The sequence below is a fragment of the Hemitrygon akajei genome, unplaced genomic scaffold (genome assembly GCF_048418815.1).
Source record: "Hemitrygon akajei unplaced genomic scaffold, sHemAka1.3 Scf000150, whole genome shotgun sequence".
Classification (NCBI taxonomy): Eukaryota; Metazoa; Chordata; class Chondrichthyes; order Myliobatiformes; family Dasyatidae; genus Hemitrygon; species Hemitrygon akajei.
Genome location: NW_027332036.1, coordinates 371,398 through 397,339, shown reverse-complemented (window position 1 = coordinate 397,339; position 25,942 = coordinate 371,398). Strand labels below are relative to the sequence as shown.

The following is a 25,942-nucleotide window of genomic DNA, read 5'->3' as shown; positions in this document are numbered from 1 at the left end:
CGCAAAACAAATTTCATAACGTATCCCAGTCTTGTTACACCTCTTTCCTATTCAGACTTACCAGAAGTACTACGTCACAGCTTCTCACAACATGAATGCTATCATCGGTGTCTCACCCTGGAACACGCACGCACAGTGATTCACTCCGGGTACACTATCCTTCAGTGACCCACTCGTCAGTACAGCATTGTACCATCTTATTGGCGTTCCCACACTATTACCCCATTAGTCACCCTAAACATGTTCTTCCTTTCATACCAACTCTCCTGACTCCAAATCGTATCATTCCATTAGCAAATCAACTGATTGTGTCTCACCATCACTACCTCTACTCACTGTTTTTTAGATAGATAGATAGATAGATAGATACTTTATTCATCCCTATGGGGAAATTCAACTTTTTTCCAATGTCCCATACACTTGTTGTAGCAAAGCTAATTACATACAATACTTAACTCAGTAAAAAAATATGATATACATCTAAATCACTATCTCAAAAAGCATTAATAATAGCTTTTAAAAAGTTCTTAAGTCCTGGCGGTAGAATTGTAAAGCCTAATGGCATTGGGGAGTATTGACCTCTTCATCCTGTCTGAGGAGCATTGCATCGATAGTAACCTGTCGCTGAAACTGCTTCTCTGTCTCTGGATGGTGCTATGTAGAGGATGTTCAGAGTTATCCATAATTGACCGTAGCCTACTCAGCGCCCTTCGCTCAGCTACCGAAGTTAAACTCTCCAGTACTTTGCCCACGGCAGAGCCCGCCTTCCTTACCAGCTTATTAAGACGTGAGGCGTCCCTCTTCTTAATGCTTCCTCCCCAACACGCCACCACAAAGAAGAGGGCGCTCTCCACAACTGACCTATAGAACATCTTCAGCATCTCACTACAGACATTGAATGACGCCAACCTTCTTAGGAAGTACAGTCGACTCTGTGCCTTCCTGCACAAGGCATCTGTGTTGGCAGTCCAGTCTAGCTTCTCGTCTAACTGTACTCCCAGATACTTGTAGGTCTTAACCTGCTCCACACATTCTCCATTAATGATCACTGGCCCCATATGAGGCCTAGATCTCCTATTATCTTCTGATTATTACCGCCTCTGAGTGTGTTTCGAAGTACTTGTGGCATATGTAGGTACCGTTTATCCTTATATCACACTATAACCTCACTGAGGACGACGCCACGCCCATATCACGTCAACACTTTTTTAACTTTAATATACTGTTTAATTAGTAGTGATAGGAGGAGCAGGAGGCAGCCGTCAATCCCAGGGGATTATGGGATTCCGCCTCTGGTGGTCTATGGCATCTCCAGGTCGCAAGTCTGGGTGGGAAGATTTGAAGAATCGGGTGTTATCCATCCGGTTTACCGCTCTCCACGTCACTGATGCTGTCCAACGGAAAGGCAGGCGCCGATACAGCGTAGAGGTTGCCAGACCTAAATTGTAAACAACATCAAACTGCCTCAGGGAGCTCGCCGCCGGATATTTTCCTCGGGGATTACTCCCGAAGCCATTCCCATGGGTGGGTATGACCGCCAGTGGGCGGAGCTTTAAATTCGGAGCTGTCCTTCTCCTGGGCGGGTCGCTGTCCAACGCTGACGAGACCCACCACACGAAGCAACTAGGTTTAAGGCGCCACTGTTCCGCATTTACTCACTCTCTTCTCAGATGGAACAGTTTCTCCGCATCTGGTAGCTGAGCCACTTGTGAAGCCCAGTAGTTGGACTTGATTGCCGGAGCCTGTCAGAAATGCACGCAATGTGGAGCACGGTATTGGTGGAAACATAGAAAAACATAAAAAACCTACAGCATAATACAGATCCTTCGGCTCACAATGCTATGCTATGCATATATTTACTTCAGAAAATACCCAGAGTTACCCATAACCCTCTATTTCCTGAGTTCCATGTACCCTACCGTATCCGGCTCCACCGCCGATGCTGGCAGCCCATTCCACGCACTCACAACCGTCTGCTTAAAAATATACCTCTGATATCTCCTCTGAAACTACTTCCAAGCACCTTAAAACTATGCCCTCTCATGTTAGCCATTTCAGCAGTAGTAAACTACCTCTGACTACCAACAGGATCAATGACACTCATCATCTGATACACTTCTATCAGTTCACCTCTCTAAGGAGAAAAGGCAAATTTCACTCACAATATTCTCATGAGGCACCTTCTCCTTTGTCAGAAACTACTTGAAGTTACAGGGAGGATTTGATATATAACCTTGATTGGATGAGCCCGGATAGCTCAGTCGGTAGAGCATCAGACTTTTAATCTGAGGGTCCAGGGTTCAAGTCCCTGTTCGGGCGCTGACTTTATATCGCAAGATACAAGAGAACAGCCTTGTATTGTTAAAGAGATGCTAAATAACCTACTATTCGCCATTTTAGTTTCGATATTGTCATTTAAAGTAAAATCGTATAGGTAGATGGACAGGAAAGGAACGGAGGGTTATAGGTTTAGGGCAGGTCGGGACAAGGTGAGAGTAAGCGTTCGGCACAGACTGGAAGGGCAGAGATGGCCTGTTTCTGTACTGTAATTTTTATATGGTTATATTGTGGGAGCTGATCCCAACAACTTTAAGTAATATTCCACAGGACAATATTGAATGAGGTTGGCCTACACGCCAGCATTGGAATGCGAGAGAAAAGCCACGTACAAACGGCGAAAATATGCCGACTCGCTGCAGACTATAGAGCGTACAAACTGCGCACTCGAACGCGCCGATATTTAATGGAGGCATACTAACCCATGAAAATGTTCAGGCCCCAGTGAGATTCGAACTCACGACCCCTGGTTTACAAGACCAGTGCTCTAACCCCTGAGCTACGGAGCCCCGTTAAACCCCTGCGCGATCCGTGTGGGTGATGAACCCGCGAAGACTTCTTTCTTTGCACTCTTTAATGCGATTTTGTCTTATTATCTACTGCACTATACTGATGTGCAAAACAAATGTCATGTCATATGCCAGTCACATTACACCCCATTGCGATTCTGATTGAGCAGCAGCACTACGTCACAGCTTGCACGTCATGACTGCTATACTCGGTTTCTCACTGTCGAGTCCCACAGTGATTCCCTCCAGCTGCAATATCCTTCAGTACCCCACTCATCAGTGCAGCACGGTACAACCCTGTTGGTGCTTCCACACATGCTTCCCCTAAACATGTTTTCCCGTTGTACCACCTCTCCACGTATATTCGTAGTGGTGGTAGGAGGAGGAGGAGGCAGACGACAATCATAGGGGTTTTCGGTTTCTGCCTCTTCTGGTCTGTGGCATCTCCAGGTCGCAAATCTGGGTGGGAAGATTTGAAGAATCGGGTGTTGTCCATGCGGCCTACCCCTCTCCACGTCACTGATGCTGTCCAAACACAGTGGTTTGCTCCCGAAGCCATTCCCATGGGTGGGTATGACCACCAGGGGGCGGAGCTTTAAAATCGGAGCTGTCACTCTCCTAGGCGGGCCGCTGTCCAACGCTGACGAGACCCACCACCCGAAGCAACTAGGTTTGAGGCGCCAGTGTTCCGCATTTGCTCACTCTTGTCAGTTGAAGCAGTTTCTCCGGGTCTAGTAGCTGAGCCACACGTGAAGCCCATGAGTTGCACTTGATTGCCGGAGACTGTTAGAAATGCACGCAATGTGGAACACGTTATAGGTAGCGACATAGAAAAACATAGAAAACCCAGAGCATAATACCGGCCCTTCGGCCCGCAATGCTATGTTGAACATGTATTTCATTCAGAAATTAGCCAGAGTTACCCATAAGCCTGCATTTCCTGAGCTGCATGTACTTGTCCAGGAGGCTGTTAAAATACCCTACGGTATCCGGCTGCACCGCCGATGCTGGCAGCCGATTGCACGCATTGAGAACACTCTGCTTCAAAAACAATAACCCTGATATCTCCTGTGAAGCTACTTCAAAGCAGCTTAAAACGATGCCCACTCATGTTAGCCATTTGAGCCACAGGAAAAAGCCTCAGACTACCCAGAGGATCAATGCCTCTCATCATCTTATACTCCGCTATCAGGTCACCTCTCTAGAGCGAAAAGGCCAAGTTCACTCAGCATATTCTCATGAGGCTCCTTCTCCATCGTCAGAAGCTACTTGTCATTACTGGCAGCATTTGATATATAGCTCGAATTGGTAGAGCCCGGATAGCTGATTCGGTAGAGCATCAGACTTCTAAACTTAGAATCCAGAGTTCAAGTCCCCGTTCGGGCTCAGATTTTTAATCGCAAGATACAAGAGGACAGCCTTGTATTGTTAAAATGCTGCTATTTTTCCTGCTATTCGCCATTTTAGTTTCGATTTTCTCATTTAAACTGAAATTGTATAAGTAGAAGGACTGGAAAGGAATGGAGGGTTATGGACTGAGGGCAGGTCGGTGGGACTAGGTCAGAGTAAGCGTTCGGCACAGACTGGAAGGGTCAAGATGACCTGTTTCTGTGCTGTAATTTTTATAGGCTTATATAGTGGGAGCTGATCCCAACAACTTTAAGTAATATACCACCGGACAAAATTGAATGAGGTGGGCCTACACGCCAGCATTTGATCGAGACTGAGAAAACATACGCAAAATCGGCGGAAATATGCCGACTCGCTGCAGACTATGGTGGAAATGAACTGCGCTCACAGACGCGCCGAAATTTAATGGAGGCATGCTAACCCGTGAAAATGTTCAGGCCCAAGTGAGATTGGAACTCACGGCCCCTGGTTTACAAGACCAGTGCTCTAACCCCTGAGCTATGGAGAACCCTTCGACCCCACCGCAATCTGAATGGATGATGAACGCGTGAAGCCTTCTTTCTTTGCACTGTTTAATGCGATTTTATCTTATTATCTACTGCACGGTTCTGATGGTCAAAACGAATTTCATGTCATATGCCAGTCACATTATACCCCATTGCGATTCTGATTGAGTAGCATCACTACGTCACAGATTGCACGTCATGACTGCTATACTCGGTTTCTCACTGTCGAGTCCCACAGTGATTCCCTCCAGCTGCAATATCCTTCAATGCCCCACTCATCAGTGCAGCACGGTCCAACCCTGTTGGTGCTTCCACACACAGTGGCACTGCATTAGACCCCCTAAACATGTTTTCCCGTTGTACCACCTCTCCACGTATAATTACTATCTGAAGAACAGCACCACCGCCCGCCGCCGTCTTATTCCGTCGGTTTTACTCCAAAACGTCTAATTCTATTACTACTATGCTTTTGTTGGTCTCCCCATCACTAACCCACTCTGTTGTTTAAATGTTCCAATGCAATTTAGCTTATTATTTATTTCAGTATACTGATCAGGAAATCAAATTTCATAACATATCCCAGTCACATTACACCTCTTTCCTATTCTGACTTACCAGAAGCACTACGTCACAGCTTGTCACTACATGAATGCAATCCTCGGTGTCTCACCCTGGAACACGCACGCATAGTGATTCACTCCGGGTACACTGTCCTTCAGTGCCCCACTTATCAGTACAGCACGGGACCATCTTATTGGCGCTCCCACTCTATTACTCCGTTAGTCCCCCTAAGCATGTTCTTCCGTTCGTACCAACTCTCCTGACTCCAAATCGCATCATTCCATTAGCAAGTCAACTGATTGTGTCTCACCATCACTACCTCCGCTCACAGTTTTTTTTCTCATTATTACTGCCTCTGAGTGTGTTTCGAAGCATATGTGACAAATGTAGGTAACCATTTACTTTATCTCACAATATCATCGCACTAAAGACGATGCCACGCCGTATCACGTCAACAACTTCTACTTTCAATGTATTAGTAGTGGTAGGAGGAGTAGGAGGCAGCCGACAATCCCAGGGGATTATGGGTTTCCGCCTCTTCTGGTCTGTGGCATCTCCAGGTCGCAAATCCTGTTGGGAAGATTTGAAGAATCGGGTGTTGTTCATGCGGCGTACCCCGCTCCACGTCACTGATGTTGTCCAAACTCAGTGGTTTGCACCCGAAGCCATTCCCATGGGTGGGTATGACCGCCAGGGGGCGGAGCTTTAAAATCGGAGCTTTCCTTCTTTTCTGCGGGCCGCTGTCCAACGCTGACGAGACCCACCACCCGAAGCAACTAGGTTTGAGGCGCCAGTGTTCCGCATTTACTCACTTTCTTGTTAGTAGAAGCAGTTTCTCCGGGTCCAGTAGCTGAGCCACACGTGAAGCCCAAGGGTTGCACTTGATTGCCGGAGTCTGTTAGAAATTCCCGCAATGTGGAGCACGTTATAGGTAGCGACATGGAAAAACACAGAAAACCTGCAGCATAATACTGGTTCTTCGGCCCACAATGCTATTTTGAACATGCATTTCATTCAGATATTAGCCAGAGATACCCATAAGACTGCATTTTCTGAGCTCCAAGTACCTATCCAGGAGCCTGTGAAAATACCGTACTGTATCCAGCTGCACCGCCGATGCTGGCTGCCGATTGCACGCACTGAGGACCCTCTGACGAAAAAAACTGCCCTGAGATCTCCTGTGAAGCTACTCCCAAGCAGCTTAAAACTATGTCCTCTCATGTTAGCCATTTGAGCCGTAGGAAAAAGCCTCTGACTACCCAGAGGATCAATGCCTCTCATCATCTTATACTCCTCTATCAGGTCACCACTCTAGGGAGAAAAGGCCAAGTTCACTCAGCATATTCTCATGAGGCTCCTTCTCCATTGTCAAAAGCTACTTGACGTTACCAGCAGCATTTGATACATAGCCCTAATTAGTAGAGCCCGTATAGCTCATTCGGTAGAGCATCAGACTTTTAATCTGAGAGTCCAGAGTTCAAGTCCCCGTTCGGGCGCTGACTTTTTATCACAAAATACAAGAGGACAGCCTTGTATTGTTAAAAATATGCTAATTAACCTACCATTCGCCATTTTAGTTTCGATTTTCTCATTTAAACTGAAATTGTATAAGTAGAAGGACTGGAAAGGAATGGAGGGTTATGGACTGAGGGCAGATCGGTGGGACTAGGTCAGAGTAAGCGTTCGGCACAGACTGGAAGGGCCGAGATGGCCTCTTTCTGTGCTGTAATTTTTATATGCTTATATAGTGGGAGCTGATCCCAACAACTTTAAGTAATATACCACCGGACAATATTGAATGAGGCTGGCCTACACGTCAGCATTGGAATCAGAATGAGAAAACATACGCACAATCGGCGAAAATATGCCGACTCGCTGCAGACTAGGGTGGAAATGAACTGCGCTCTCGGTCGCGCCGATATTTAATGGCGGCATGTTAACCCGTGAAAGTGTTAAATTTCCTGAGCTCCATGTGCTTATCCAGAAGGCTCTTAAAATACATGAGTCCTGTCCGTAGTCAGAGGTTACTTGAAGCTACAGGGAGCATTGAATATATAACCCTGATTAGTAGATCTCTCAAGAGGAAATCTGAAGATGCTGGAAATTCAAACAACAGCACACCCAAAATGCTGGTGGAACACAGCAGGCCAGGCAGCATCTATAGGGAGAAGAGGACGAAGGATCTCGGCCCGAAATGTCTACAGCGCTTCTCCCTATAGATGCTGCCTGGCCTGCTGTGTTCTACCAGCATTTTGTGTGTGTGTGTCGTTAGTAGAGCCCGGATAGCTCAGTCGGTAGAGCATCAGACTTTTAATCTGAGGGTCCAGGGTTCAAGTCCCTGTTCGGGCGCTGATTTTGGATCGCAAGATACAAGAGGACAGATTTGTTTTGTTAAAAATATGCTAATTAACCATTTAAATTTCGATATTGTCATTTAAAGTAAAATTGTATCGGTATATGGACAGGAACCGAAACCGAATGGAGGTTTATGGGCCGAGGGCAGGTCGGTGGGACTAGGTGAGAGTAAGCGGTCGGCACAGACTGGAGATGGCCTCTTTCTGTGCTGTAATTGTGATATGGTTATATAGTGGGAGCTGATCCCAACAACTTTAAGTAATATACCACAGGACAATATAGAATGAGGTTGGCCTACACGCCAACATGTCTTTGGAATGCGGGAGAAAACCCACGCACAAACGGCGAAAATATGTCGACTCGCTGCAGATTATGGTGGAAATGGACTGCGCTCTCGGACGCGCCGATATTTAATGGCGGCATTCTAGCCCATGAAAATGTTCAGGCCCCAGTGAGATTCGAACTCACGACCCCTGGTTTACAAGACCAGTGCTCTAACCCCTGAGCTATGGAGCCCCCTTCGCCCCCTCCGCCATCTGAATGGAAGATGAACCCGCGAAGTCTTCTTTCTTTGCACTGTTCTGATGCAATTTTAGCTGATTATCTACTGCACTATACTGATGCTTTCCGTCAGAGGTGAACCTTCCTGCTGTTACAACCACAGATTCTGCTGCAGGGTCTACGCTCCTCCGCAGGCTGTCTGCGGAATAGGTTCAGTAATGGCGCAGGTTCCGGTTATTTACTCTCCATTATGTCGGTATTTAACTCCCGCCTTTTCCTTGTATTCTCCTTGTGACTTGTCCCAAAGCCGAGCAACGTTGCCCTCTCGGCCTCCACTCATCTTTGTTCGGGAATGAGATTACTGTTACGTCAGATGCTCTAAAGGAGCGTCTTTCATTTGAAATGTTGTTATTGCTTCCAGCGACAGTGTTGGCATGTGACATTCAGTTTGCGAGTTCTAGTCAATGGCCCTGTTGAATTAGCATCTGTGATTTTTCTTTTCATTTAAGTTCTACAGTAGTCCTCATTAAAGACAGCCGGCCCGCTGCAGGGTCTGTCTCCATGCCCTTGGGCCATATCCGAACATTTGGACACCAAGTCTCGACCACCGAAAGTAGACCCAGCATAGAGGGTTGACCTTGTCTCTGAGATTTATTGGTCAGGTAGGGAGGGAGTTACCGTCCATCGTATCAGTTTTTGGGAAAGTGACTGAATCAATGCGGCACATAGCCTCTTTTCGACAAGCCAATTCTCAGCTGGAGGAGCAAATGTCAACCCTTGGAGCAACAGTTGAACAGCTGAATAGAAACGATCGGAATCAGGCGGCTGTAAGTTTCGCTCTTATAGCTGCCGTCCATGAACTTACAGCCAGGAACCATTATGGGTGCCGGAAGTCCCAGGGTGTGTTGGAACATCAGTACTATCCCTTTCTCCTGACACCATCAGAACTACACCACAAATTATTGAAACCGTTCTGTGATTGTGTAGATACCCGCTCGATGTTTCACGAAGAGCTCCTTATACAATTATATTTACTTATTCAGAGACGAAGCCCGAGACAGGTCCCTCCGCAGCAAGGAGTCGCCCTTTTTCCACTTTTTCAAAAAGTAGACACAGATCCGCCAGGCTTAGTAGCTTATCCCAGAGTGAATGCCAGGAGGTGGACGTTGTTGTCAGAGGTTACCTGAAGCCATCTCGGACGATCCGTGTGTTGCGATTCGAACACACGACTCCTGGTTTACAAGGCCAGTGCTCTAACCATTGAGCTACGGAGTGTTCTTCGCCCCCTCCGTTGTCTGACTGGACGATGAACCCGCGAAGACTTCTTTCCTTGCACTAGTTGTTTAAAAGTTCTAATGCAATTTAGCTTATAATTTATTGCTGTATACTGATGCGCAAAACAGATTTCGTAACATATCCCAATCTGGTCACACTTCTTTCCTATTCTGACTTACCAGAAGTTCTACGTCACAGCTTGTCACTACATGAGTGCTATCCTCGGTGTCTCACCCTGGGACACGCACGCATAGTGATTCACTCCAGGTGCTCTATCGATCAGTGACCCACTCATCAGTACAGCACTGTATCATCTCATTGGCGCTCCCACACTATTACTGCATTAGACCCCCTAAACATGTTCTTCCGTTCGTACCAACTCTCCTTACTCCAAATGGTATCATTCCATTAGCAAGACAACTGATCGTGTCTCACCATCACTACCTCCGCTCACTGTTTTTCTCATTATTGCTGCCTCTGTGTGTGTTTCTAAACACTTGTGACAAATGTGCGTAACGTTTGTCTTTATATCACATTATAACCGCACTCAGGACGACGCCACGCCGTATCACGTCAACAACTTTTAAATTCAAAGTACTTTTGAATTAGTAGTGGTCGGAGCAGTGGGAGGCAGCCGACAATACCAGGGGATTATGGGTTTCCGCTTCTTGTGGTCTGTGGCATCACCAGGTCGCTAATCTTGTTGGGAAGATTTGAAGAATCGGGTGTTGTCCATGCGGCTCACCCCTCTGCACGTCACTGATGTTGTCCAAACTCAGTGGTTTGCTCCCGAATCCATTCCCATGGGTGGGTATGACCGCCAGGGGGCGTAGCTTTAAATTCGGAGCTGTCCTTCTCCAAGCCGGGCCGCTGTCCAACGCTGACGAGACCCACCACCCGAAGCAACTAGGTTTGAGGCGCCAGTGTTCCGCATTTACTCACTTTCTTGTCAGTAGTAACAGTTTGTAAGGGTCCAGTGATGAGCCACACGTGAAATCCAAAAGTTGGACTTGATTGCCTGAGGCTGTTAGAAATGCACGCAAGTTGGAGCACGTTACAGGTAGCAACATAGAAAAACATAGAAAACCTACAGCATAATACTGATCCTTCGGCCCACAATGCTATGCCAAACATGTATTTACTTCTGAAATTACCCAGAGTTACACATAACCCTCTATTTCCTGAGCTCCATGTACTTATCCAGGAGGCTCTTAAAATACCCTACCGTATCCGGCTCCACCGCCGCCGCTGGCAGCCCATTCCACACACTCAAAACTCTTCTGCTTAAAAAAAAAATTACCTCTGATATCTCCTCTGAAGCTACTTCCAAGCAGCTTAAAACTATGACCCCTCATGTTAGCCTTTTCAGCCGTAGGAAAAGGCCTCTAACTACCCACACGATCAATGTCTCTCATCATCTTATACACCTGTATCAGGTCACTTCAGATCTTCCGTCGCTCCAAGGAGAAAAGGCCAAGAACACTCAACATATTCCCATGAGGCACCCTCTCCGTTGTCAGAGGCTCCTTGAAGCTACTGGGAGCATTGAATATATAACCCTGATTAGTACAGCCCTGAAGAGGAAATCTGCAGATTCTGGAAATTCAAACAACAACACACACAAAATGCTGGTAGAACACAGCAGGCCAGGCAACATCTATAGGGAGAAGAGTACGAAGGGTCTCGGCCCGAAATGTCGACAGCGCTTCTCCCTATAGATGCTGCCTGGCCTGCTGTGTTCTACCAGCATTTTGTGTGTGTGCGTTGTTTGTAGAGCCCGGATAGCTCAGTCGGTAGAGCATCAGACTTTTAATCTGAGGGTCCAGGGTTCAAGTCCCTGTTCGGGCGCTGACTTTAGATCGCAAGATATAAGAGGACAGACTTGTATTGTAAAAAAGATGGTAACTAAGCATTTTAGTTTCGATATTATCATTTAATGTAAAATTGGATAGGTATATGGACAGGAAGCGAATTGAGGGTTATGGGCTGAGGGCAGGTCGGTGGGACTAGGTGAGAGTAACCGTTCGGCACAGACTGGAAGGGCCGAGATGGCCTGTTTCTGTGCTGTAATTGTTATATGGTTATATAGTGGGAGCGGATCCCAGCAACTTTAAGTAATATACAACAGTACAATATAGAATGAGGTTGGCCTACACGCCAACATGTCTTTGGAATGCGGGAGAAAACCCACGCACAAATGGCGAAAATATGCCGACTCGCTGCAGACTCTGGTCTGCAGCGAATGTACTGCGCACTCGGACACGCCGATATTTAATAGCGGCATGTTAATCTGTGAAAATGTTGAGGCCCCAGTGAGATTCGAACTCACGGCCCCTGGTTTACAAGACCAGTGCTGTAACCCCTGAGCTATGGCGCCCTTTTCGCCCATCCGCCATCTAAATGGAAGATAAACACGCGAAGTCTTCTTTCTTTGCACTGTTCTGATGCAATTTTAGCTGATGATCTACTGCACTGTTCCGATGCCTTCCATCAAAGGTGCATCTTCCTGCTGTCACAACCACAGATTCTGCTGCAGGGTCTATGCTCCTCCGCAGGCTGTCTGCGGAATAGGTTCAGTAGTGGTGCAGGTTCCGGTTATTTACCCTCCATTATGTCGGTATTTAACTCCCTCCTTTTCCTTGTATTCTCCTTGAGACCTGACCCAAAGTAGAGCAACGTTACCCTCTCGGCCTCTCCTCACTTTAGCTCCGGAATGAGATTACTGTTACACCAAAGTCTGTAAAGTAGCGGCTTTCATTTGAAGTGTTGTCATTGCTTCCAGCAACTGGGTTGGCATGTGACATTCAGTTTGCGAGTTCTCGTCAATGGTGCCGTTGAATTAGCATCTATATTTTTTCTTTTCATTTAAGTTCTACAGTAGTCCTCATGAAAGACAGCCGGCCCGCTTCAGGGTCTGTCTCCATGCACTTGGACCATATCCGAACATTTTGACGCCAAGTCTCGACCACCGAAAGTAGACCCAGCAGAGAGGATTTACTGGTCAGGTAGGGAGGGAGTTACCGTCCATCGTATCAGTTTTTGGGGAAGTGACTGAAGTAATGCGGCACATAGTATCTTTTCGACAAGACAATTCTCAGCTGGAGGAGCAAATGTTAGCCCTCGGAGCAACAGTTCAACAGCTGAATAGAAACGATCGGAATCAGGCGGCTGTAAATTTCGCTCTTATAGCTGCCGTCCATGAACTTACAGCCAGGAACCATTATGGGTGCCGGAAGTCCCAGGGTGTGTTGGAACATCAGTACTATCAGTTTCTCCTCACACTATCAGAACTACACCACAAATTATTGAAACCGTTCTGTGATTGTGTAGATACCCGCTCGATGTTTTACGAAGAGCTCCTTATACAATTATATTTACTTATTCAGAGACGAAGCCCGGGGCAGGTCCCTCCGCAGCAAGGAGTCGCCCTTTTTCCACTTTTTCAATCAGTAGGCACAGATCCGCCAGGCTTAGTAGCTTATCCCAGAGTGAATGCCAGGAGGTGGACGTTGTTGTCAGAGGTTACCTGAAGCCATCTCGGACGATCCGTGTGTTGAGATTGGAACTCACGACCCCTGGTTTACAAGGCCAGTGCTCTAACCCTTGAGCTACGGAGTGTTCTTCGCCCCCTCCGCCATCTGATTGGTCGATGAACCCGCAAAGACTTCTTTCCTTAAACTAGTTGTTTAAAAGGTCCAATGCAATTTAGCTCATTATTTACTGCTGTATACCGATGCGCAAAACAGATTTCGTAACATATCCCAGTCTTGTTACACTTCTTTCCTATTCTGACTTACCAGAATACTACGTCACAGCTTGTCACTACATGAATGCAATCCTCGGTGTCTCACCCTGGAACACGCACGCAGTGATTCACTTCAGGTACACTATCCTTCAGTGCCCCACCTAACAGTATAGCATGGTACCATCTTTTTGGCGCTGCCACAGTATTACTGCATTAGTCCCCCTAAACATGTTCTTCCGTTCGTACCAACTCTCCTGACTCCAAATCGTATCATTCCATTAGCAAGACAACTGATTGTGCCTCACTATCACTACCTCCACTCACTGTTTTCTTCTGATTATTACTGCCTCTAAGTGTGTTTCGAAGTACTTGTGACAAATGTAAGTAACGTTTATCTTTATATCACACTATAACCGCAGGAAGGACGACGCCACGCTGTATCACGTCAACAACTTTTAACTTGAATGTACTGTAGTATTAGTAGTGTTAGGATGAGCAGGAGGCAGCCGTCAATCTCAGGGCATTATGGGTTTCCGCCTCTGGTGGTATGTGGCATCTCCAGGTCGCAAGTCTGTGTGGGAAGATTTGAAGAATCGGGTGTTGTCCATCCGGGTTACCCGTCTCCACGTCACTGATGTTGTCCAACGGAGGGGCATGCGCCGATACAGCGCAGAGGTTGCCAGGGTTAAATTGTAAACAACATCAAACTGCCTTAGGGACCTCGGCTCTGGATTTTTTCCTCTGGGTTTACTTCCGAAGCCTTTCCCATGGGTGGGTATGACAGCCAGAGGGCGGAGGTTTAAAATCAGAGCTTTCCTTCCCCTGGGTAGGCTGCTGTCCAACGCTGACGAGGCCCACCGACACTAAGCAGCTGGGTTTGAGGCGCCAGTGTTCCGCATTTGCTCACTCTTCTGTCAGTAGAAATAGTTTCCCCGGGTCTTGAGATGAGCCACATGTGAAGCCCAAGAGTTGGACTGCATTGCCGGAGGCTGTTAGAAATGCACGCTAATTGTAGCACACTATTTGGAACACTGTCCCCCTCCGACACCATCATGGGTTTGAGCCATGACGTGCACACTGGTAACCCGCATAGACAACGGCCGCTTCTTCAAATCTTCCCGCCCGGTCTTGTTCCCTGGAGATGCCACACTCTTCCAGAGGTTCAAACACATAATCCCATGGGATTAAGGCTGCCTACTGCTACTACTATACATTTAAATTGAACCTTGTTGACGTTGTACGCCGTGTCGTCGTCCTTAACGCAGTTATATTGTGAGATAAGGATTAACTTTAACTTCTTACGTCACAAGTACTTCGAAACACACCGATTGGTAGTAATGATGAGAAAAGCAATGAGTGGAGGTAGTGATGGCGAGTCACATTGAGGTGTGTTGCTCATGGAATTAGACGTGCGAGTCACATTGAGGTGTGTTGCTCATGGAATTAGACGTTTTTGAGTAAGGAGAGTCGGTAACGAACGGAAGGACATGTTTTGGGGGACTAATGACAGTGCGCATCTGCCCAAGCGACTCGTTATCACTGTAGTAATAGACAGTGTGTAGGAACCAACAGGGTGGTACCGTGCAGTACTGATTGAGCGGGCACTGAAGGATAGTGGAGCTGGAGTGACTCACTGTGGGTGAGTGTTTCAGGGTGAGGTACCGAGGATATCACTCATGGGGTGCAGGCTGTGACGTAGTACAGCTGGCGAATCAGAATCGGAATATTGCATATGACATATGTTATGAAATTTGTTTTGGGCGTCAGTATTGTGCAATAACTAATAAGCTAAAATTGCAATAGAACAGTGCTAAGAAAGAAATCTTCGCGGGTTCATCATCCATTCAGATGGCGGAGCGGGCGAACGAGGGCTCCATAGCTCAGGGGTTAGAGCACTGGTCTTGTAAACCAGGGGCCGTGAGTTCGAATCTCACTGGGGCCTCAACATTTTCTGGGGTTTACATGCCTCTATGACAGCTCGGCGCGTCCGAAATCGCAGTTTGAATTCCAGCAAAGCCTTCAGGGAGAGTGCATATTTTCCCGTTTTCCTCCTGCATTCCCAAGACGTGCAGGCGAGTAGGCCAAGTCATTATTGTATATTGCCCTGTGTTATAAGGTTATTAACGCCGGAGGTCGTAGTGGGGATAAGCTCCTACCATGTACTAAATGCTCCCAGTGGCGGAGCAGGCGTACGAGGCTCCATAGCTTAGGGGTTAGAGCACTGGTCTTGTAAACCAGGGGCCGTGAGTTCGGATCTCACTGGGGCCTCAACATTTTCTGGGGTTAGCATGCCGCCATTACAGCTCGGCGCGTCCGAGATCACAGTTTGAATTCCTCTGACATCTTCCTGGCCTTCACTTGATTAGCCTAGCGACTAATCCCAGCCGAACTGTTTCTGTTGACCGAAGAAGGGGAACGAACCGGCTTACCGGAACCAGATAACGAGTCGCTTGGGCAGATGGGTGTGGGTATCCGTGGTTAACGACTCATCTCGGTGGTGGAAAACTGTTCTCCGCTGGTCTGCTCATAGGGGAAGGCTTCGGGAGGAAACCCCCCTGAGATGGGAAAACTGATCTCCACTGCTTTGCGATTATTCGTACTCATGGCAGTAGGATTCGGGAGGATACCCCAAGGAAAAGTACGGAGCTGCGGTCCCGAAGGCAGTCCTGCGCTGAGTACACCACTGAATGGCAACTCTTGCAATTCAGGAGCAAAGCGGTACCGGCCTTAGCTGTTCCTCTTTGGATTCACCAGCTGCGTGGAGAGGATCACCCTGCTGCGTGGTCACGAACTTGCTCTTCATACCATGCTGCCCTGGCTCGGGTATCACGTGGACGCAATGTCCATGGGTGACCCTGACTAGCTGAGGGCCTCAGGTCAGTGTTAAATAGATGGGTTGCTGCTCATCACGACTCCTTGCTGCGGAGGGATCTGCCCCGGTCTCTAAATGAACAAACGTACATAAATAAGAAGATTTTTCGAAGGCATTGAGAGGGTGGCTGCACGGTCACAGAACGGCTGCAATAATTCGTGGTGTAGTACCGATGGAATGAGGCCGAAGGGGATAACATTGACGTTGCTGGGACTTGCGGGACCCAACAGAATGCTGAACGTGAGCACAGACGGAGGGAGTCCATCTTGACGTACACCCGGAGTGAAACCCTGAGCCATGGCACTAAAGGGGTGATACACTGTGGTATGGTGCTGAGCGGCTTATAAACTGCAGTTCTAGTACCGATGCGGTGGAGAATATCGGGAGAACTGTGAGGCCAAGGTGTAGTACTGACAGGATAACGCACTCAGGGCTAGCAGTAACGGATGGGCAGGCTGTGCAGCGTTACTGATGTAGTGACAGTCAGAGCACTCATGACGGAAACACATAGTGGGAGATGGTGTTGACAGTATTTCCCACGGAAGGAAATGAATGATGAAGTGCAGGAGAATCGTGCAGTACAGATGGAATGACATAATTCCATAAGACCATAAGACCTTATGATATTGGAGCAGAAGTAGGCCATTCGGTCCATCGAGCTTGCCCCACCATTCAATCCTGGGGCTGCTCCTATTCTTCCAGTCACCCCCACTCCCCCGCCTTTTCCCTATACCCTTTGATGCCCTGGCTAATCAAAATCCTATCTATCTCTGTCTTAAATGCACCCACTGACTTGACCTCTGCAGCCGGTCGCGGCAAGAAATTCCACAGACTTAGCACCCTCTGACGAAACTAATTTGTCCGTCTCTCTATTCTGAATAGACGTCCTTCAATCCTGAAGTCGTGCCCTCTTGTCCTAGAATCCCCTACCGTGGGGAAAATAAAATTGCCATATCTAATCTATTCAGGCCTTCTGGCATTCGGAATGTTTCTATGAGATCACCCCTCATTCTCCTGGAAATGCAGCCCAAGAGGTGCCGGGCGTTCCTTATACTTTAACCCTTTCATTCCTGGAATCAATCTCGGAGGCTTTGCGTGATACACCGGAGGCAGCAACTGATGGAGTGACAGCGCACTGATACTCGGAAAGTAGCTCGGATGGAGTGACGTGGCGTGTGGGAGTGCCAATGGAGTTACGCAGGCAGGGGAGGTACTGGTAGGGCGACAAACTGCAGGACAGGCAAGGCGCTGTGTAACACTGACGGAGGGACACCCTGAGTGGTAGAATGGATGGGGAAATCAGTCGGAGAGGTTCGGCTGGAGTGATAATCTTAGGGTCAGTAAAGACGGAGGGGGCAGTGAGGGGTAATGTTGATGGCGTGGCACCCCTGCGGGTAGGATAAATGTCCCCAGCCTTTTCTGTGTCATACAGCAAGACCATTAAGTAAAGCGTCCGTCGACTCCAAGGTGACTTAGGGGTGAAACTAATGGAATGATGCCTGTTCTCTCCATGAGACGTTTGCAGCCACGGAAGAATGGCACTACCACGGTCTCGCCAATTCCATCGGGACGACCCAGTAACGGAGTGATGCGGTGTGCTGTCGAATCGGAGGGAAATAACTGAGGAATAGCAGTGATGGACCAGACGTCTGAAGGGTAACAGTGATGGAGTGAAATGATCATAGTCCGTATTGACGGAGAGAGACAAGAAGGTGTGCAGATATAATAACACGTTCCCGGCCAGTCGTCATGGAATCCTACACTTAGGGCTAAAACTGACGGACAGAAGCCCCGTGGGTTCATCCAGACCTAATGACCGACCGACTGATGATACTATGGGAGGGTGAGACCGAACCTAGGTGCACTGATGCAGAATGGCACAAAGGGAGACTCTGATCGAGTGATGCCCTGAGGTGGGGCGCTGTTGGAGTGAGATACTGAAGGGTGGCATTGATGGAGTCAGAATTGGAGCGGTAATAATGAGGAGAATCACAGATGGGCAGTGCAGTGTGTTTCAGCCGTGCTGGACAGCGCCGCCGGTGTGATGCACCGTTTCCCCCTCAAAATTATGCATGGAATAACACGGCACCTGGGGATGATAATAAGACCTGATTCTGATCCTGTTGGTGTCTAACACTAGGGGTAACACTACTGCGGCCATCGAATATTAATGGAGTACACACGAACGGGTAGACACAGTGAGGGACGATTCTGACCGAATGACAAACTAAGGGAACAGTAATTCTGACCAGACGTTTCGAGGACTGATGGAGTGCCACAATGTGCCGCATTGATGGGGGAGTGACCCGGTGAGTGGTACTGTCGACGAGCGACGAAATGGCCGCGGGGTGGTAGAGAGAGAATTATGCACTCAGGGTTAGAAGCAATTGAGCGCCACGCCGTGGTTCCTCCTGCGAGAATGATATATGAGTTTTAATACTGAGGTGACCGATTAATGCAGCGGCACCTTGTGGCGTGAAACAATGTGAGCGCGGTCTGATGAGTGACGCAGTTGCCGTGGCACCGATGGCGTGACACACTGTGTCATACTAAGATAGTGGAACACGGGCGGTGTAATAATAATCGAGTGAGACACAGATGCGTAATACGTTTGTAGTGATACAGAGAGGTGTAGTTCTGCTAGAGCCAGTCGAAGAGTTTTAGTGCTGAAAAATGGTACTCCCTGTGATGTAGATCATGGGTTAAGGGTGACAGTTGAAAGGTTCAAGAGGGTCACGTGGGGGAACCTCACTCAGAGGGTGCTGAGAGAGCTGTACGAGCTGCCGGCGGAAGTGGCGGACGCGGATGATTGTACTTGTTTGCAATGATGGAGTGACAGACTGTAAGTTCCGTCTTGACAGACTGAAATCCGAGAGGTAGTGCCATGGCGTTATACGCCGTGGTGCAGTGCTACGGAAGTAAGTCGCAAGTGGATGGTTTGATTGAGGAACAACCACAAGGATAGTCTATTGGAATGTGCGCTAGTGTAGACGGAGTCATGGTGGACAGTGATGAAATGGTAGACTAATGTGCACAGCTGATGGAGAAGACACTGACGGACAGTAATAACCGGGAGGCGAAGTGGAGAATAACTCTCATGGACTGAGAATCTGAGGGGTAATAAATGAGGGGGAGTGAGGGGTAAAACTATTGGAGTGACACAGTGAGGGGAGGCAATAATGAAGAGACACGATGAAAAGTAGCACTCATTGAGTAACGCACTGAGGAGCAGCAATGATGAAGAGGAACTGTGAGTGATGGTCTGATGGAGTGACACTGGTAGGGTCGGTAAAGATGGAGAGAGAGAGAGAGAGAGAGAGAGAGAGAGAGAGAGAGAGAGAGAGAGAGAGAGAGAGAGAGAGAGAGAGAGAGAGAGAGAGAGAGAGAGAGAGAGAGAGAGAGAGAGAGAGAGAATATTGATGAAGTGTCAATCTGTGAGGTAGTGATAATACATAAACGATAAACGTCACGGGGGTATTACTGACAGACCGATGGTAGGAATGATAAAGAGACACCGAGAGAGGTCATCCCACTCGAGGGAGGCATTTAGGTTTAGTACTGGTGGAATTATACTCAGCGTTAGAAATGAGGAGGTGATACACCCTGGCGGTGTGAAAAGCTGAGGTGGGACTGATGCAGTGATATACACGGGATGATATAGTGATATACAGTACTGATAGAGTGAGAAATAACGGATAGGACTGATGGATTGGCTAGCTTTGCGAGGGAATTGCTGCAGCCACACGCCGTGGTGTGGTAGTGAAGCAGTGTTACACCCTGTCACAAAATGATAGAATCACAGATGGCTGTTAGAACTGGGTAGGTACAGCGAAATGCACGACTGATGGAATAGCAATCGACGCAGAGAACTAGTAATGGTGAAGCGACACGCTGACGGGCAGTAATGATTAAACGACACATTGAAAACTGTTGGATGGATGATTTCAGTTGTATATATATATAATTGGGTAATGCACCGTAGGTTTGGAACTGATGACGTGACTCCCTGTGATGGAATACTGATGGTGCAAGGGACTGAAGGGTACTAACGTGTGATGAGCTCTTCGAGCTTGTGCCTGGAGCAGTAGAGGATTGTTGGTGAATTGTTGTTTAAGGAGTGATAGTAATTATTTATAGTCCTCTGTGTGTGTGTGTGTGTGTGTGTGTGTGTGTGTGTGTGTGTGTGTGTGTGTGTGTGTGTGTGTGTGTGTGTGTCTGTATTTCTGTGTTTCTCTGTGTGTGTGTGTGTGTGTGTATTTTTGTGTTTCTGTGTGTGTGCATGTATATTTCTGTGTGTGTGTGTGTGTGTATTTCTGTGTTTCTGTGTGTGTGCATGTATATTTCTGTGTGTGTGTGTGTGTGTGTATTTCTGTGTTTCTGTGTGTGTGCATGTATATTTCTGTGTGTGTGTATTTCTGTGTTTCTGTGTGTGTGCATGTATATTTCTCTGTGTGTGTGTGTGTGTGTATTTCTGTGTTTCTGTGTGTGTGCATGTATATTTCTGTGTGTGTGTGTGTATTTCTGTGTTTCTGTGTGTGTGCATGTATATTTCTGTGTGTGTGTGTGTGGGTGTGTATTTCTGTGTTTCTGTGTGTGTGCATGTATATTTGTGTGTGTGTGTGTGCGTGTTTTTCTCTCGAGGAACTCGCTTTTTTTTGTAATTAGCTCTTCCGGTGCCTTCTGTTTAAACTTGTTCCGTTTAATTTGGATAGGCAGGAGGATTTCGTGTCACTTGCAGTTTTGAAGCGGACGTCCGATTAGCTCCAATCGCCGGGTCCTAGTTTGAGAATGTTACGTCTCGCGGTCTCACTCACTCGGCGGAGCCATAGATGTTCTGTCGGAATTCTAGTGAACGAACGCGAGTCGGCGTCTCGACATTGGAGTCTGTCTGTTCCTCCGCACTTTGGTTCGGACACTGCCAGCACACAATCTGACACCGACGGGTGGGACTAATTCAGAAACAGAGAGGGTTATCAGTGTTGGAGTGACAAACAGGGACGGTATGGATGGAGAGAAGGAGGGTTAGTACTGATGGAGATACACACGTCGTCGAGCAAGTACTGACAGAGTGTACACACTGAATGGTACGAATGATGGAGAGTTGCGGTAGTGGAAGTACGGTCGGTGTAATTCAATTGGGAGTAGTACCAATCGACTAGCACGCTGAAAGTGAAACCGGATGCAGTGTTGAGTTAAACCTGATGGGTTAGTACAGACGGGTTTGTCACTCTCTGGGGCAATAGCTATGGGGTGAAAGATTGGGCGTTTGTAATGATGGCTTAACATCCTGGTGAATATTTGTGATAGGGGTCACAGTGCTGTGTAGCGCTGATGATGTGGCAGTACGTAAACTGATTCCTAGGTTCCGGAACCTGGGTCTTAGCACTCAGATCTACAGCTGGATCTTCAACTTCCTCACAGACAGGACCCAGGCTGTAAAAAAAGGGGGCAAGCTCCCCTCTACAATCACTCTGAGCACCGGTGCCCCACAAGGCTGTGTACTCGGCCCCCTGCTGTACTCGCTGTACACCCATGATTGTATAGCCAAGTTTCCATCGAACTCAACATATAAGTTTGCTGATGACACCACAATTGTTGGCCGTATCTTGGGTAATGATGAGTCTGAGTACAGAGAGGAAATTAAGAACCTGGTGGCACGGTGCGAAGACAATAACCTATCTCTCAACTTTAGTAAGACGAAGGAATTTGTTGTTGACTTCAGAAGGAGTAGCGGACCGCACAACCCCATCACATCGGTGGTGCGCAGGTTCGACAGGTCAAAAGCTTAAAGTTCCTCGAGGTGAATATCACAAATGACCTGACTTGGTCTAACCAAGTAGAGTCCACTGCCAAGAAGGCCCACCAGCGCATTTACCTCCTGAGAAAGCTGAAGAAATTTGGCCTGTCCCCTAAAACACTCACTAATTTTTGTAGGTGCACCGTAGAAAGCATTCTTCTAGGGTGCTTCACAACCCGGTATGGAAGTTGTCCTGTCCAAGACCGGAAGAGGCTGCAGAAGATCGTGAACATAGCCCAGCACATCACACAAACCAATCTTCCGTCCTTGGACTCACTTTACACCGCATGCTGTCGGAGCAGTGCTGCCAGGATAATCGAAGACACGACCCACCCAGCCAACACACTTTTTGTCCCACTTCCCTCCGGGAGAAGGTTCAGGAGCATGAAGATTCGTACGGCCAGATTTGGGAACAGCTTCTTTCCAACTGTGATAAGACTGTTGAACGGATCCTGACCCGGATCTGGGCCGTACCTTCCAAATATCCAGACCTGACTTGCACTACCTTGCTTTCCCTTTTCTATTTTCTAATTATGATTTATAATTTAAATTTTTATTATATTTACTTCGATTTGTACTCCAGGGAGAGCGAAGCGCAGACTCAAATATCGCGGTGATGATTGTACGCTCTAGTATTAATTGTTTGGTGACAATAAAGTAAAGTGAAGTTAAGTATGTACGATGGAAAGGCACTGTTAGAGGTAGCATTCATTCCGTGGGGCACGGTGAGGTAGGACTGATTCACCGACTCACTGTCGGTTACCACTGATGATGTAAGAAACTGTGGTGTGGTACTGCAAGAAGTGAAACACTTAGGCTCGACAGAGCAGGTATTACATAGTGCAATCTAGACCTGGTGAAATGAGTCACGCATTGTTAGATCTGACCGACAGACACCCTGAGGAATTATCCAACGGAGTGACATAATGCGGAAGGAAAGGAAACTAATCCACAAGGCAGAGGGATGGAGTGAGGTGCAGTAGAGATGGAGTGATAAACAGATGGGTAACGCCGGTGAGGTGACGACCTGAATTACAGATGTATTGACACATTTTGGATTGACACATGATGGAGTGAGACGCGGGCGAATACAAATAACGGAGAACACACTGGCGATTAGTAAAGACTGAGAGACTTCTTGACGAGTGGCTCTGATATGGTGCCGCAGTAAGTGGTTGAGATGATGAAGGGACAGAGAGGGCTGCTCAGTGGTGAATACCGAAGAGAAGTATTCTTTGAGGACCTCGCTCACTTCCACAGCCTTCAGGCATATCTTCCCACTTTAATCTCTAATCGGTCCTACCTTCACTCCTGTCATCCTTTTGTTCTTCACATAATTGAAGAATGCCTTGGGGTTTTACTTTACCCTACTCGCCAAGGCCTTCTCATTCCCCCTTCTTGCTCTTCTCAGCCCCTTCTTAAGCTCATTTCTTGCTACCTTACATTCCTTAATAGACCCATCTGATCCTTTCTTCCTAAACCTCATGTATGCTGCCTTCTTCCACCTGTCTAGATTTTCCACTTCACTTGTCACCCATGGTTCCTTCACCCTACCATTCTTTATCATCCTCCCCAGGACAAATTTATCCCTAACATCCTGCAAGAGATCCTTAAACATCGACCACATGTCCATAGTACATTTCCCTGAAGAAACATAATCTCAGTTCACACCCACAAGTTCTAGCCTTACAGCCTCATAACTGGCCCTTCCCCAATTAAAAATTTTCCTATCCTCTCTGATTCTATCTTTTTCCATGATAATGCTAAAGGTCTGGGAGCGGTGATCACTGTCCCCCAGATGCTCACCCACTGACAGATCTGTGACTTGACCCGGTTCGTTATCTAATACTAGATTTAGTATGGCGTTCCCCTAGTCGGCCTGTCAACATACTGTGACGGGAATCCATCCTGGACACATTTAACAAACTCTGCCCCATCTAAACCCTTGGAACTAATCAAGTGTGAAACAAGAAAGCGTGAATGAAGTCTAACTCTGTCAAAGCTGTAAATGATATGTTCCATGCAAGAAATACAGGCAAGTAGCCAAACTGCTTCAATTAAGAACTTCACTGATAAGTTGACCTTCATTGGGTGCTCGGAAAAGCAGAATTTACAGAAATGTTGATTCTTGTCGACATGGTTGGAACAGTTCACATTTCCAGTCTTCTGAATTCACTCGAATGTAAATCGAAAAGTAGACTAGCAGTCGATCATTTTCGATGTTCTAATGAGTCTTAAGACGTGTTGCTTATCTGTTCAACGTTTATAAACAGTGGATCAGTAGTAAAGGCAGGCTCCAACAACTTTACGAAACGTGAAAGATTTTCATTACACCCTTCAATTAATAAATAAGTCAAGAATTTTTGATTTTTTGATTTGTATTCCAAATATTCATAATGTGTATTACTAAAAGAACATTTAAATTGCACCGACGTTTTCAGCTCGTGTAAATATTTCATGCCCAGAGCAATGGTCAGTCCGTGCATATATTTAATAAATGAGAGAATGTTGATTGTAGGGGACAATGATGGAGTAATGTCGTGAGTCAGTACAGAGTTTTGACATATAGGGAAATACGTATATAGAGGAAATTTGAGGGTAGTACTGGCGGATTAACACACTGAAGTGCAATGATGAATGAGAGACAGAGTGAGGGGTAGTACTGATGTAGTTACAGAGTGCGGGGTAGTGAATTTGAAGTAGCACGCTGAGGGGTAGTATATCTGGAGAAACATGGTGGGGGATAATATGAGAAACACAGAGAAGGGTGGCAAACATAGGCAGACATGCAGAGGTGTAGTTAATATAGATAACTACCGCAAGAGGTGGCCAATCAGCCGGGACAGGCAGACTTTCGGAAAATATGGAGAAGCACAATAGTAATTATGGAGGGGGAGGCTCAGTGACAAACAATAATTATGCAGAGGCACACTGAGCGGAGGTAGATATTGAGAGCTACACTGAAGGGAGAACACAAAGTGAATATAAAGGGAGACGCTGAGGAATAGTAAATATGGAAGGACAGTGAGAAGCAAGAAATATGGAGGGGCACTGAGGAGTATGAAATTCGGAGATACTCTCTGAGGGGTAGTAAATTCTGAGGGCCAGGAAGACGACTCGACAGCATGTGAATACACGGTGAGGTTTGGTACCGATGAATTGACACATCGTGTTGTAGTAAATTTGGAGAGTCACAGTGAGGGGGAATAACTATGGAGAGATACACTGAGGAGTAATAAATATGGAGAGACACAGTGAGGGGTAGTAAATATAAATACTTATATTTATATTTAAATGAGAGACACATTGAGGGGTGGGCAATATAAATGAACACACGAAGCGGTAGTCAATATAGATGGACACCCTGAGGAACAGTGAGGATGTAGATACACATCTGCTAAGGGGTGGGAAGTATGGAGGGACAGTCTGAAGCATGATAAATTTGGAGGGATACTTCGATGGGTGGTAAATATAGAAGGATAATCTGAGTGGTAATAAATTTGAAGAGACAAAGTGAAGGGTAATTACTATGGAGTGCCACAGTGAGGGGTATTAAATATGTATAGGCACAGTGAGGGGTAATAACTACGGAGAGACACAGCGAGGGGCAGTAAGTTTGTAGGGACACACCGAGGTTTAGTAGTTATGTGGGGAGACTCTGAGGGATAGTAAATATGTAGGGAACTATTGAGAGGACGTATATATTGAGAGGCACCCTTCTAAATATGTTACTAAACTGTATGCTGTAGTAAGTATGGTGAATAGTCGCAGATATGGAAGGAAACGCTGAGGTGTAGTAAATATGTAGGGACGCAGTGTGCGGTGGTAAGTATGAGATAAATAAACCGAAATAAATATGGAGGGACAGACTGAATGGTGGGTAAGTACGGAGGGACACGCTGAAGGGTAGTATGAATGTCGAAACAGCGGGAGTGGTAATACTCATGCCATGGTGGTATAAATTTGCAGAGACATAGTGAGCTGTATTAAATTTGAATTGAATTCGATTGAATTGAATCCTTCATATACACGAGGAGTAAAATCATTACGTTACGTCTCGGTCTACATGTACAA

General features: G+C 46.9%; 9 non-coding genes across 9 annotated transcripts; 6 read left to right on the top strand and 3 right to left on the bottom strand.

The window, feature by feature from the left end:
* Window positions 1-2,246: 2,246 nt before the first annotated feature.
* Window positions 2,247-2,319, top strand: trnak-uuu (transfer RNA lysine (anticodon UUU)). The gene has a single exon. It is a non-coding gene; the product is annotated as a tRNA-Lys (tRNA).
* Window positions 2,320-2,773: 454 nt separating this feature from the next.
* Window positions 2,774-2,846, bottom strand: trnat-ugu (transfer RNA threonine (anticodon UGU)). Its single transcript has one exon. It is a non-coding gene; the product is annotated as a tRNA-Thr (tRNA).
* A 3,900-nt stretch (window positions 2,847-6,746) lies between these two features.
* On the top strand, window positions 6,747-6,819 carry trnak-uuu (transfer RNA lysine (anticodon UUU)). The gene has a single exon. It is a non-coding gene; the product is annotated as a tRNA-Lys (tRNA).
* A 780-nt stretch (window positions 6,820-7,599) lies between these two features.
* trnak-uuu (transfer RNA lysine (anticodon UUU)) lies at window positions 7,600-7,672 on the top strand. The gene has a single exon. It is a non-coding gene; the product is annotated as a tRNA-Lys (tRNA).
* A 449-nt stretch (window positions 7,673-8,121) lies between these two features.
* On the bottom strand, window positions 8,122-8,194 carry trnat-ugu (transfer RNA threonine (anticodon UGU)). Its single transcript has one exon. It is a non-coding gene; the product is annotated as a tRNA-Thr (tRNA).
* A 3,035-nt stretch (window positions 8,195-11,229) lies between these two features.
* On the top strand, window positions 11,230-11,302 carry trnak-uuu (transfer RNA lysine (anticodon UUU)). The gene has a single exon. It is a non-coding gene; the product is annotated as a tRNA-Lys (tRNA).
* A 456-nt stretch (window positions 11,303-11,758) lies between these two features.
* trnat-ugu (transfer RNA threonine (anticodon UGU)) lies at window positions 11,759-11,831 on the bottom strand. The gene has a single exon. It is a non-coding gene; the product is annotated as a tRNA-Thr (tRNA).
* A 3,237-nt stretch (window positions 11,832-15,068) lies between these two features.
* trnat-ugu (transfer RNA threonine (anticodon UGU)) lies at window positions 15,069-15,141 on the top strand. The gene has a single exon. It is a non-coding gene; the product is annotated as a tRNA-Thr (tRNA).
* Window positions 15,142-15,394: 253 nt separating this feature from the next.
* On the top strand, window positions 15,395-15,467 carry trnat-ugu (transfer RNA threonine (anticodon UGU)). The gene has a single exon. It is a non-coding gene; the product is annotated as a tRNA-Thr (tRNA).
* The last annotated feature ends 10,475 nt before the right edge of the window (window positions 15,468-25,942 follow it).